This window comes from Bos indicus x Bos taurus, chromosome 8 (genome assembly GCF_003369695.1).
Source record: "Bos indicus x Bos taurus breed Angus x Brahman F1 hybrid chromosome 8, Bos_hybrid_MaternalHap_v2.0, whole genome shotgun sequence".
Taxonomy (NCBI): Eukaryota; Metazoa; Chordata; class Mammalia; order Artiodactyla; family Bovidae; genus Bos; species Bos indicus x Bos taurus.
The window spans coordinates 55,339,510-55,353,635 of NC_040083.1; the positions used below are offsets into that span (position 1 = coordinate 55,339,510).

The 14,126-nt window shown below is 41.8% G+C and overlaps 1 protein-coding gene across 10 annotated transcripts in view; it reads left to right on the forward strand.

Annotated features, from left to right (window-relative positions):
* The window catches only part of TLE4 (TLE family member 4, transcriptional corepressor), a 154,920-nt gene that overhangs the window by 16,075 nt on the left and 124,719 nt on the right, over positions 1–14,126 (forward strand). The gene's annotated exons all lie outside the window — the stretch shown is intronic.

Sequence of the window (14,126 nt, forward strand, 5' to 3'; positions counted from 1 at the left end):
GGAGTGGGTACCCTTTCCCTTCTCCAGGGGATCGTCCCAACCCAGGGATTGAACCCAGGTCTCCTGCATTGCAGGTGGATTCTTTACCACCTGAGAGCCACAAGGGAAGCTCGTTGATTTGTTTAAATTATAACCCTTAATTAAGGAAGGGATCTGGTTGCCACCATTGTGTATGAGGAAAGTAAGGTAAAGAGAAGCTAAGAAATTTGCCCAGGACTTTACAGGGTATAAGATGCAAGAGTCAGCCCAGCCTCAGACCCCCCCTCCTAAAGGACTGTTTTTAATATGGTAAGTTTGTTTTGGTTTTGGCTTTTAAATGTATCTAGCTAGCCTGCAGTGTTCTGCACACAGTGAACTTAAAAGTGTTACAAATAATAGTGGGTCAACTTTGGGATATATATATTTGTATCAGAAAAAGCTTTTTGTGTTCCCAGATTAGCAAGTTCTTTGCCCCCTAATCCTTGTAGAGAAGTGGTGTGGAGGGGAGCAGTCTTCCCCTTAACTCAAGCGGCTTTTTCTGCCTCACTGCCCAACCCCTGCTCTGGCTCTGCTTCACTAACCATACAAGTGGATGGAACACTTCTTTTTTTTTAACCAAGTGGAAATAGCTTTGGTCTTCAGATTCAGTTTTTAATTTGCAAAACAATTCCTTTATTTGCTTCAGGACTTTATGCTATTGTAACAGTTGAGTGGAAACATGGGTTGAGGGTAGTTTTTCAGCCAGGGCTGCAGGGCCATGCACACTGCCGTGAATTGGTTAGTTATTCCAGGTTGGGGAAAAGTAGTATGCTTTTTTTGTGAAAATGTGCACTGGGTCACTGAACCGATGGTTCATCTTTATTGTAGATTGCACTGCTGGCTTATGGCCTGATGACCACAGGCCTATATTTTTGTGCTTCTGACCATGACATTTCTAAAACAGGCACAGTACCTTTTATAACCACGTGGGAATGTCCAGAGGACTGAAAAATTATTGAGTGCCTGCCTGGGATGAGAATTGGAATGGGGGGGGTCCTTGACTGGGTTTTAAAGTATCCACAGAGTCCTTGAACTTATATGCAAAACTGTGTGCCTTTTTCTGTGGGAGAAGAGTTCATAGCACTCACTGATCCAGGGAGGAAACCAGGACCCAAAAGGAGTTTGAAATTATTTCTCTAGAGCAGTGCTATCAAACAGAGCAGATCGTTTCTCCCAAGGACATTTGGCAGTATCTGTAGATACTTCTGGTTGTCAGAGCTTAGAGGTGCTCCTAGCATCAAATGGGTAGAAGCCAAGAATCAGCTTTGTCTGACTTCTCTAGCTAATTGTATCATTATGAGAGAACCTGTCAAACCATACTTGTATTTTCAGGTGGTGTTCTCCCTTTCTTATGATGATAAGCAGAGTTGAGTTGGTGGTAATGGGTTCTTATTTCAAGTTCAGAATGAGAATGTTACATGGTTTTCTGTAATCATCATTTTCATTGGAAATTTCTTGTTTTAAGTGAGGCCAGTTTGTCTTGCTACCCATTGAGGGTCCCAGAATTAGTCACTTTTTAGTTCCTTTCTGTTGTTGTTCAGTCACTAAATTGTGTCCAACTCTTTGTGACCCCATGGACTGCAGCACATCAGGCTTCCCTGTCCTTCACTATCTCCCTGAGTTTGCTCAAACTCATGTCCATTGAATTGGTGATGCCATCCAACTATCTCATCCTCTGTTGCCCCCTTCTCCTCTTGCCCTCAATCTTTCCCAGCATCAGGGTCTTTTCACATGAGTCAGCTCTTTGCATCAGGTGGCCAAAGTATTGGAGCTTCAGCATCCGTCCTGCCAGTGAATGTTCAGGGCTCATTTCCTTTAGGATTAATTGGTTTGATCTCCTTGCAGTCCAAGGGACTCTCAAGAGTCTTCTCCAACACCACAGTTCAAAAGCATCAATTCTTCGGCGCTCAGCTTTCTTTATAGTCCAACTCTCACATTCATACATGACTACTGGAAAAACCATAGCTTTGACTATATGGACTTTTGTCTACAAAGTGATGTCTCTGCTTTTTTTAATCCGTTGTCTAGCTTTTCTTCCAAGGAGAAAGCGTCTTTTAATTTTGTGGCTGCAGTCACCATCCGCATTGATTTTGGAGCCCAAGAAAGTGAAATCTGACACTGTTTGCACTTTTCCCCTGTCTGCTTGCCATGAGGTGATAGGACTGGATGCCATGATCTTCGTTTTTCGAATGTAGTTCCTTTTAGGTAACAGTTTTTTAAAAGTATTGTCTTTCGATAGCCTTCCTCTGTTCATGTTGAACAGTGTCCGTGTTTCAGCCATTTTCTGGAGATACCTGTTTGGTTATTACCAACATAGGATAGACTGGGCCACCTGAGAATTCAGTGTAACACCTTGGCTTGATCTACTCCAGCTGAGAAATTAGGGCAGCTTTTACTGTAAGATAGTCCTTCTGCTCTTTCCCTTAGCTTCTTGGTTAGATCAAAGTGTGTTGTACTTTGTCTAGTCCTGATTACATTGTGGTAAACAGAATGGAACCTGGAGTTTTCTAAGTAGCCTATGCATCTAGAATATGAGTTTATTATATCTTTAAATGTTTTGGCCACTGTTCATTGAACTTGTTTTATTTGGGTTTATTTTTTTCCCTTGCATATTCTGTTGTGCCTTGCTATGAATGTAGATGACTATTTTAAAGGCTTTTGATTTGGGGGAGAACATAGAACTGTTTGGAAGTATGGCTTTATTACTTCTAAGTATGTCTGTTTTGGTTAACCTCAAAAAATATTATAGTTCACCTAAAGTGGCCAATAAAAAACATAGTGGCAATTTCACAGCTACGTGCTTGAATGTTTTTTGGCCAAGTTGGGGAATCCAGAGTGCTTGTTTGGGCTTTTAAATTTTTTTTGTTTGGACATTTTAGTAGAGAAAGTGCGTCCTGCAAAATTCCAGAGTGTCCTTAAAATTTTTCTGTATGTAGGTTCCAGGAGTGTGGAGATGACAGCTCTTCCTTGTAAGCCTTTAAAAAAAAAAAAAACTTTTTTTTTTTGTTTTTTTTACATTTTTGAGGTTTCAGATTTAGGAGAACCTGGGTCAGACATAGTACATTTTTGCACAGAAGCCTTCTTAAATAGCAGCTCATTTACAAATGCTTGATATGGCTGACCCAGGAAGGAGACCCATGGTTAGGACCTACTTTAACCAGATCTAAACAGAGCTGATAGGATTGCCTTACTGTCTAAGCAAGAACTCATAGCATATTTGGCATCAGTTCAGGATGTATATAGAAAAAAAGTTTGGTGAGGTCTTTGTTGAATTTGTTCTGAGATGGTGTTCATGCCAACTTTCCAGATTTATAATTTCCAGTTTTTCTTTTTTAGTTTTACAGTTTTCTTTTTTACATTTGTCATTTTTGTTTGTTTGAAGCTCATACAAAGATTAATTTTCTGAATAGAAATTTTTAGCTTCTCAAACTGAAATATTTAGAACTAGACCTTACAAGGGCTTCCCTGATAGCACAGTTGGTAAAGAATCTGCCTGCAATGCAGGAGACCCCGGTTTGATTCCTGGGTCCAGAAGATCTGCTGGAGAAGGGATAGGCTACCCACTCCAATATTCTTGGGCTTCCCTGGTGGCTCAGCTGGTAAAGAATCCACCCGCAGTGCTGGAGACCTGGGTTCGATCCCTGGGTTGGGAAGATCCCCCGGAGAAGGGAAAGGCTACCCACTCCAGTATTCTGGCTTGGAGAATTCCATGGACTGTATAGTCCACAGGGTCGCAAAGAGTCAGACACAACTGAGTGACTTTCACTTCACTTCACTTCAGACCTTACGAAGCTTAAGAAGATTATAACCTAAAGACTTAAACCTGAAAAAAAAGAACTAAATTGTCGTGACATCGTTTATTCTTCCCTCAATGATAGAGTTTGATAGAGTTGCAGAGTTAAGTCAGTAGTGCTGGACACCCCCAAATGGAAGGCAGAGGTGATAGTGGCTTGTAACTGTTCATTCAACACATGCTAACTGGTCTCATACTTTGTGGAGCCCACTTTGAGGGTTAGGGAGATAGGGGAGGTTGAAAGCTTGCCTGCATGAGATTCTAATATTCTAATGGCATTTGTACCAGTGTGGACAGTACATGGCAGTGTGTGGTGGTGACACATTTGTGACATAGGCAGAAGAGGAGGAAGTCTTCCTGGCTTGGAAGTGATTAAGAATGCTGTTACAGAGGGTGTGGGGACGTTTTAGTGGGACCTCAGAGGAAGAGATCTTTTGGGCAGGAAGAAGGGAAGGATTTCAAGTGGATTTCACTTTGGATTTCAAAGGAGGATTCCAAGTGGAAGGCATAGAGGCAGGAAAAGTGATGTCCATGTTCAAGTGGTGGCTACAACCATTCTCAGCCTGGTTGGTTGATACAGGAAATGGTTGAGGACGTGGGTCTGGGAAGCATTATAGAAAGTCTGAAGTGCTACTTCTATTACATGGGCTGTTGAAGGAAATTGTAAGGAAGAACAGTAGGGCAGGGACCATGTCTGTTGGCTAATTTGCTTTATTCTCAGCAACTTGCATGGGGCCTGACAGGAAATGTTCAATAAATGTTGGTTGACATGATTTGAGTGGAGAGGGACATGAAGGAGAGAGGCTGGGCTGAAGAGATGACATGTCCTGGAAAGGAGGACTCCAAGTGACCCTGAATGCAGAGTGTGGAAATGAGCACAGAAAGACCTGAGACATTGACCTCTGTGAACTCTCAGAATCAAGGTACCCTTAAGAGAAGAGACCTTGGAGGGGAAACTCGGTCTTGGTTATACCAGTGGACGAGGTGCCTAGGGAGAAGCACGGGATAGAAACAGAGGAGGAGGACAGGGAGTTTGTGGGTTCACTTCTGCCTCTGTATTAGCACCTTCCCTTCATCTCCTGCCAAAAACCTCAAGAGTTCGTTTTCAGCTAGATTTGGGTTTGTGCCTTCATTCTGTACCCAGACCACAGTGGACTTTGCCAGGCAGCCCTTTGTGGGCTGTGGTTTTTGGAACTTATCATTTTAAGGAAGGTGTTAGACCTTTGTGTCAATGTATGAGAGAGAGTCTCTTCATCATTTTGCTTGATTACTGCCATTACCTTTATATAGATACAATAGTGGGAGTTTGCAAATTATCTGATTTTGGCTTTTATCCTTTTTAAGTTTGGTTTTTTTTTTTTAACATTAAAAATAGGTACAGAATCCTTTAAATTATTCATCAGCTATGGAAACTCTTTGCTTCAGTCATTCTTTTCTTCTGTTGCTTTTACATGTTTTTATCATTCAGCCAACATCTATGGATAGGTCAGTGATTCTTTATCTTTTTTGTGTTGAGAAAGTTTATGTAAACAGGCCAAGTCTCTGTAATTGCCTTGAGAAACGACTGTATTTCCAAAGAAATAATTATTCCATTGTTCATTACGTATGAGCTAAATGCCCAGATTACAATGAGTGCTTTAGTTGATGTGAATTACATGTGTGTGATTAATTTTCCTTTTTTCCTAATTTGAAGCGTATTCTGTATTTTAAAGCCTTCTCCCCCTTTTAGGACACTTGTCTTAAGCTGGTCTAGTTGAGTGAGAACAGCAGTGATAGTAAGGAAAGTTAAGTAAACATGAAATTAAAAGGCCATAGAGTACATTTTGGTAAACCAAAATATTGCTTGGTGGCATAAAGCCACAGATCCATTCCAAAAAAAAAAAAAAAACATGCGGAAATGTGGTTTTGCTGTCTGTCATGCAGTCTGTTTCAACTGTCAGAAACATACGTTGCTTTATGGGGTATTTTTTTTTAAGTCTGACCGCAGCTTTTAATTTCCTTCACTCCACCCACACCTCTCACCACACCCCCATGTATCTAGTGCTAATTTATAGGCGTTTTAAATGTAATGACATAACCATCAACCTCAGCAAAAGTTTCTTGTCTTAGGTATGCCAAGTATCACTTCTGTACTTTTGGGAACTTTTGTCAGAACACAGCGATTGTCCTTGGTTTTGAACTTTTCTATCAGAGTTAAATTGGATCTTTAATAGGTGGTTTGGGGCTGCTTTTTTCTTTTTGGTTTTTGTTTTTGTTAAAAAAAATAATACAGAGATTTTAGAAAGAAAAAGAATCATTCATGGTCCTATCACTCTGACCTAGGCAATAAGCCTAAGACTCAGTATTCACTGTGTCTCCACTGATTGCACTGTGACTGACGGAGAATTATGTCCCCCCTACCACCCACCCCTGCTGTCGAAAAATACTGGACGAGGTTCAAGGGGTTATACATAAAATAAACATAAGCATGCTTTTATTTCATTTAAAAGTACAGAAGTATTGAAAAGCATATACCAAAATGAAACCTTCAGTTCAGTCGCTCAGTCATGTCTGACTCTTTGTGACCTCGTGGACTGCAGCACGCCAGGCCTCCCTGTCCATCACCAACTGCTGGAGCCTACTCAAATTCATGTCCATTGCATCAGTGATGCCATGCAACCATCTCATCCTCTGTCATCCCCTTCTCCTGCCTTCAATCTTTCCCAGCATCAGAGTCTTTTCTAATGAGTCAGTTCTTTACATCAGGTGGCCAGAGTATTGGAGTTTCAGCTTCAGTCCTTCCAGTGAATATTCAGGGCTTATTTCCTTTAGGATGGACTGGTTTGATCTCCTTGCAGTCCAAGGGATTCTCAAGAGTCTTCTCAGCATCACAGTTCAAAAGCATCAATTCTTCGGCGCTCAGCTTTCTTTATAGTCCAACTCTCACATCCATACATGACTACTAGAAAAACCATAGCTTTGATTAGATGGATCTTTGTTGGTAAAGTAACGTCTGTGCTTTTTAATATGCTGTATAGATTGGTCATAGCTTTTCTTCCAAGGAGCAAGCGTCTTTTAATTTCATGGCTACAGTCACCATCTGCAGTGATTTTGGAGCCCCCCAAAATAAAGTCTGCCTCTGTTTCCACTGTTTCCCCATCTATTTCCCATGAAGTGATGGGACAGGATGCCATGATCTTCGTTTTCTGAATGTTGAGTTTTAAGCCAACTTTTTCACTCTCCTGTTTCACTTTCATCAAGAGGCTTTTTAGTGTACGTGCTGCACTCAATACGCCAGCAAAATTGGAAAACTCAGCAGTGGCCATAGGACTGGAAAAGGTCAGTTTTCATTCCAATCCCAAAGAGAGGCAATGCCAAACAATGTTCAAACTTCCGCACAATTGCGCTCATCTCACACGCTAGCTAGCAAAGTAATGCTCAAAATTCCCCAAGCAGGCTTCAACAGTACATGAATGGTGAAATTCCAGTTGTTCAAGCTGGATTTAGAGAAGGCAGAGGAACCAGAGATCAAATTGCCACATCTGTTGGATCATTGAAAAAGCAAGAGACTTACAGAAAAACATCTATTTCTGCTTTATTGACTATGCCAAAGCCTTTGACTGTGTGGATCACAACAAACTGTGGAAAATTCTTAAGGAGATGGGAATACCAGACACCTGACCTGTCTCCTGAGATGTCTGTATGCAGGTCAAAAGCAACAGTTAGAACTGGACATGTAACAATAGACTGGTTCCAAATTGGGAAAGGAGTACCTCAAGGCTGTAGATTGTTTATTTATTTAACTTGCTTATTTAACCTATATGCAAGAGTACATCATGCAAAATGCTGAGCCGGATGAAGCACAAGCTGGAATCAAGATTGCTGTGAGAAATATCAATAACCTCAGATATGCAGATAATTTCTTATGGTAGAAAGCGAAGAGAAATGAAACCTTAGATATTTAAAATTCGCTTGATTTATTGGTAACTGTGAGGTTTCTTTGACTTTTTTTAAAAATGGGCAGCACAGTCCTAAAGATTTTTTTAGGATCTACTGTTAATTTAGCCAGTAACTTCCTGTGATCTTGACAAATCATCTAACTTTTCTGAGTCTCAGTTTCTCATCCATTTCCGTAAAACAAGGGAATAGGACTGGATCAGTATGTTTTATAAGGTACTGATTCTCAGGCTCCCTAACCTGCGACCTGGGCATCAGTATTTTTCTAAACGCTCCAGGGATGTTTCTGATTTGCGGCAGGTTTGAGAGCCAGTGAACTAGAGTGCTTCCACACTGTAATATGCCTACTAATCACTGGGGATCATGGTAAAATGAGATTGTTTCTGTGGGTCTAAAGTGGTGCCTTATATTCTCCTTTTCTAATGCTCCCGTGATGTACATTCTGTTGGTCCAACAACCACTTTTTGAGTGGCAAGGAACCAAAGCCTCCAGAATTTTTTTTCAAGTCTGTTAATTTTTATTTCCATGGTATAGTTTTGGTAGTGCTTGGGAGTCCATGTGCTGCTTGAATGAGAGTCTCCACTTAGGATGTCAAGATTGATAGGCAGTGTGGTGTCTCTGTGTAACTTCTCATTTAAGTTTAGACAAGCATCTCTGGAGCAGTTCAACAGATGGAAGCAATTTTAATGGTACATTGCTTAGGTAACCTGACTGAGCTTCAGCTGATGTCTGGGGTTGTTTCATGGCTACGGAGATGAGGGGCACTTTTCATCTCTCCCCTCTCTGCTTACTGAGACCCCACTCTGATGAGTACTTAATGCTTTCAAATTGTTTTCTTTCTTCTCATCCTTCAATGGCTGCCCTGCTCATATTGGTCTCTAGTTCCTGAGTGATATGTTGAGTGAATGGGCAACAAGAATCGTGAAATAGTATATTTTGTTGTAATTTAGTTTCACATGTTGGCATGTTCTTTGCAGAAAATGAAAATTAAAGCAAAACTCTTAATTTTGGAGTGTATTTTGTTGTGAAAGATGGGCAGGCATCCTTAAGCTGTGACATGTGCCATGCTCTCCTTTAACCCTGTCATTTAGAATTAAGAATTCAGTATATAATTGTGGTATTTTATTTTTGTTTGTTGTAGCACCGCAGCAGACTAGCAGGCAGCATGATCTCATGGGAAGACCCTGTGGCTAGGGTGTCTGCAGAACTGACTTCTAGGCTGTCACCCACCCTGAAGTAAATATAACTGTGGACACTTGTGTCTCTACACAACCAGGCAGGGCATCAGGGAATGCTCCTTATTGGAGCTGTGTTGGAGAATTTTGTGGCCATGAAGGGTTAGGTTGTCTATCACCTATTTTAAAGTCCTAGGCAATAAGAAGTTACAGTTTGCATTGTAGGAATGTTGATCTAGAGCTGTACTACTCGCTGTGGTCCATGGACTCGTGCAAGTCCTTCAACTATTTGCTGATGGTGGGCTTTAAAGAGCTTGCACATGTGTGCTTAATTGCTAAGTTGTGTCTGACTCTGTGAGACCCTATGTACTATAACCTGCCAGGTTCCTCTGTCTGTGGGATTTCTCAGGCAAGAATACTAGAGTGGGTTACCGTTTCCTCCTCTGGGGGATCTTCCTGACCTATGGATCGAACCCACATCTCCTGCATTGGCAGACAGATTCTTTACCACCGAGCCCCCGGGAAGCCCCAACCAGACTATAATCAGTGTACGCGCCATCGCCCCCCCACCCACCCCCCCGCCCCATCAGGAATATCTTTATTGTTGAAAAAACAAAACCGAGAAACAGCAACAACAAAAAACCCCCATCTAGCTGAAACGAGCCCGTTAGTTTCTTGCTGAGAGTAGCAGTTTGGGGACTGACTACTTTCAGTAGCAGTGCTTTGGAATATTAAATCAGAAGGTTTATCAGAGTTGTTTTATGAATTAGGAATAGATAAATTGAGGTTCATAAAATGAAGGAAAGTTTAACCCCCAGAATAAAGTAAATTTAAAAGCCACTTAGGTGAAAGGTAAGATCAAGTTCAACATGTGTAAAATATTAAGTTAAGGCATCTGACACAGTCACAAGTAGGAAGCTGAGACACCCTGCAGCTTGTGTTTTGGTTAATGCAAAACTTGTTTAAATTCTTCTGAGTACTTCTGAATTCTTAAATTTAATGACTTGCTTTAGAAAGAAATTTTGTTTTTCATTTTCATCATCTTCCTAACACAATATATTTCTGTAAGACTCAACTGTTGTCTGTAGTCTTAAATTGTAAGAAGCTTTGAAATTGAGCCTGACTTCCCCTCCATCTCTTCTCCTCTCCCCCAGCCTATTCTTTACTCTTTACTACGATATATAAAATTTACTGCATCCAGGGCAAGTATCTGTTTACCAAGAAAAGAGGAAGAGAGATCCTTTGCCAGTAGCAAAACATAAATACCGAGAATGTCTTTTCTGGGTCACAGTACAGGAAAGTGGAGAAACAGCAGATTTTCTGGGCCTGGGCCTTTGACCTCATTCCTCTTTGCCATCAATTGGAGGGACTGTCCTTTATTATTACTGTGCCTGGGAGTCTGTCCTCCCACACCCTTCAAGATCTGGAGCCCTTCCCCCATGTAGTATAAATTAGTGAGTGATGTCTTCTTAATTGAGAGACAGGAAGAGCCCTAAGCTTCAATCGATACCTAACAATACAGCTACTCAATTTGTAGCACTATCTAATCTCAGTCTGTCTTAAAACAAATAGTACTACATATCTTAAGGGATTATATTAATAAGTCTACTCATAAATACTTCTGCCAATGAGATGTGGGGCAGCAGCATTCTTCCCATTTCATGGTTGTAGAAACAGAGTCCCAGATCACTTAGGGTTTGCTTAAAGTCAGTGGTAATTAGAGTCTCCTTGAGATTTGGGGCTCCACAGTTTGTCATTCACAGTATCTGGTATGCTTTGCAGAATGTTCTGCCACTTGAGTCTGGATTCTTCCTGTACCTTTCCATAACTGTCCCCCCAGGTAAACCTTGAAATCAGCCTTGTGACTTCCCTATCTTAATGAATGGTGGCACCATATGCAGGCTTTGCACGTTGAAATCATGGATTCCTTACTTCCTCCTATTGTCCAAATCTAGTGACGTCACAGCATGCTGCTGATTCTCCCTGTGTGGCCTGCCTCCTTTCCTTGCCCTCCCCATTATTCCTTGTCAGACCCTTGTTGTCACGCCAGGACAGCTATGCTAGCCTCGAAGCTCATCACCTTGTCTACAGCCTTGGCCTTCTCTGCTCCTTTATCTGGGCTTACGGGAGCTCTGGGTATACTTCTGTATCTATCTGTATTGTGTCATTCTTTAAGGGCCCTTCTCTACTCCATGCAGTCCAGCCAGTATTTCTAACATGGCTCTAGCCTCTTAAACTTTTACAACTTTTACCTAGATGATCTTGTCCATTCTCAGTAGGTGGACATTTTTTTCCCTACAGCCTGGATCTTTGCTCTGAGACCATTGCATGTAACCTAGTCCTCCTTTCCCTTGAATATGTCACAAGTACTTAGACTCAACATGTCCCCAGATGACATCCTCCCCCACAAGTCTGCTTGTGGTCCTGTGATCTTTATCTCAGGAAATGCCAGCACCATCCACCCCATTTCTCAAGCCAGAAACCCAGAGGCAGGTAATGATTGCCTTTCCCTTTCAGTAGCCACACCTTGTCAGTCCTGTGGTCTTTTGCTGTTCTCCCATACTCCCACATTTGTCTCCTTCTCGCCAGCTATCTGATCATGGTGCATGGATTAACCAGTTTACTCTTCTGTGGCTTTATCTGTAAAATGGGGGCAGGGGTCATCCTCTTAAAATTGTTCTCCACTGAAGTGAAATACCTGGCCGAGAGGAAGGCATCTGTGCATGTTAGGATGCGGAGGATGATACTGATCATGATCATGAGTAGTCGTACCTTTACCACCATATTTAAGATGACTCACTGTGGGTAATCTGGTTGTCTCCTAACAGGTCTAACCGTTTTGGAGATAATCCCAGTACCTTGGGTTCTTCTGGACCTGCCTATTCGGCCTTATCTTGTTTTCCCCTTCCCTGTTTGTAGAATCAGGCTGATCCTTTAGTGGAATGTTCTTGACCCTTTCCCTGCCCTCTCTCCTTTGTCTAGCAGACTCACTTCAACTTTACTCAGGAAAATAGTATCTCCTGTGAAAGCATTTAAAAATACCCAGTGTTTTGTTTTTTCTTGTGTTTGTCTCATTTGTTAGATTATGGGCTTTATAAATCTTGACTTGTTCTTCTCCTCTTTTCTCAGAGGGTAACATAGTGCCTGGCAGTATTCAGACAAGTATTGAAAAACTAGGGAATTAATGTGGCTCACATGGTGTTGCTTTCTCCCCGGAAAGTCACTGTAATGACTTCAGCAGGAAGGAGTTTCTTCCACCCTTCCCCATATGTTGTTGGGCTTTTTGTGTACCTCCTAGGTACCGCATGCTGTTACTGTGTTTATTTCCATTTAGTCTTCATCTGTACTAGTTTATAAAAATTTCAAGTGAAAGTGAAGTCGCTCAGTCATGTCTGACTTTTTGCGACCCCATGGACTGTAGCCTGCCAGGCTCCTTCCTCCGTCCATGGAATTTTCCAGGCAAGGATACTGGAGTGGATTACCATTTCCTTCTCCAGGGGATGTTCTCGACCCAAGGATTGAACCCAGGTCTCCCGCACTGCAGGTAGACTCTACCATCTGAGCCACCAGGGAAGCAAAAACTTCAGAAGGGTCCAGATCAGTTTGGCATTCACCTCTGATTCTGCTGTCACTCCCAGGTTGGAGTAGGAGTGAATGAAAGAGCCGGTGTCTGAAAATGCCTTGTTGAATTTCCTACGTTTGTGGTGCAGTGGGAATTCATATTGTTCCTATTCTGAAATTGTCTTTCATCCTCTATCTTTCCTCTTGTGGTATGTTTTGTGGTTATAAATCTCTCCTGTCCTTCCACAGCCACTCCAACACAATCAGTGACAAGAAGCAGGGTGGAGAGCAGAAATGCCCTGGAGTGTCTTGACCTCCTGTCTGGTATTTATCATAGCTGTCTTAGGAATCGTCCTTGATAGGTCCTTGCTGCCTCCCAAATAAAGTTCAAGCTCTTTAGTGTGGCATTCAAGACCTTCCACAGCCTGACCCCAGTGAACCCTTTCTGTCCTTATTTTCCACTCTGTTTTTTTATTGCATGCATCCCATGCTCCAGCTTAATGGTTTTCAATCCTGTCTGTGCATTAGAATCACCTGGGGAGCTTTAAAATAAAATGCTGACGTGTGTGTTCGCCCCTCTGAGAGTGTGAGTTCATCGGTCTGGGGTGACGCCTGGGCGTTGGTGTTTGGGAAAGATCCACTACTAATATTAGTGTAAATCTAGGGCTGGAAACCATTGACCAGCTTAGTGCTTCCCATGAAATATAATCTCTTCTAAGAGCTCTGAGAAGAAAGGATTCCACAGTCAAAGAAGCTTGATTAGTCCTGCATTTTTATATACACCTTTTCAAAGATTTATCACGTTGTCCATTGAGAGGCTTTGGGATATCAGCAGGAAAGAAACCTGTTTAACTTTATTTAAGCTCTGTGTGGCCATTTGACCAAGAAGTTCTTTATGTATATAATACCTGTTAAGAACATCTGCATTGCTTGGCATAGAACCTACTTTGGGTAGTGCTGCTTCCAGCCACATTTCACTTTTAAGTTGCTTCTTTGTCTTTCATTGACCTCTCAAGTAAACCAGATACACCCCTTTCCCCAGGCTTTTCTCTTCAAGTTCCCCCCACCCCAACACACACCCTTTTATCTTTTTCCTAGCACGGTTCAGCATCTGAAATTCCTCTCCATCTACTTGTGTTTGCTTCTGTCTGCTGCTCCCGCCACCCCCAGAGTGTGAACTCTATGACAGCAGGGACTCACTTGTCTTGTTCACTCCTGTATCTCCCTCCCTGTGTCAGCACTTCAAGTAAGCCTGACAGATTGTAGGTGCCTGATAAATATTTGTTGATTGGACAGAAAGGCAGTGTTATATTCGTGGTTTTGGCTGTTCCTAAGGTTCACATGTTTAAAATTTTTTAACTCCCTCACAATAAAAAGCAGCTAGATATACATTTTAAAAGTAACTAGGAATATAGGAACACAAGTAGATGATAAGTCGTGTTCTATGTGTTTAATTTTCTCAGCTGCCTGGTAAAATATTAAAGAAGAAAACACGCAGAGGTGAATGTGAGCCTGATGATAGGGAAAATACTGTTCTTTTTCTGGTTATAGAGAGCTCTGAGTCTGTGGTATGGGACTTCTTTTTAAATTAATTTCTTAAACAGCCTGTCACTGGCAGCTTCTCCCAGTTCATAGGAATCGCA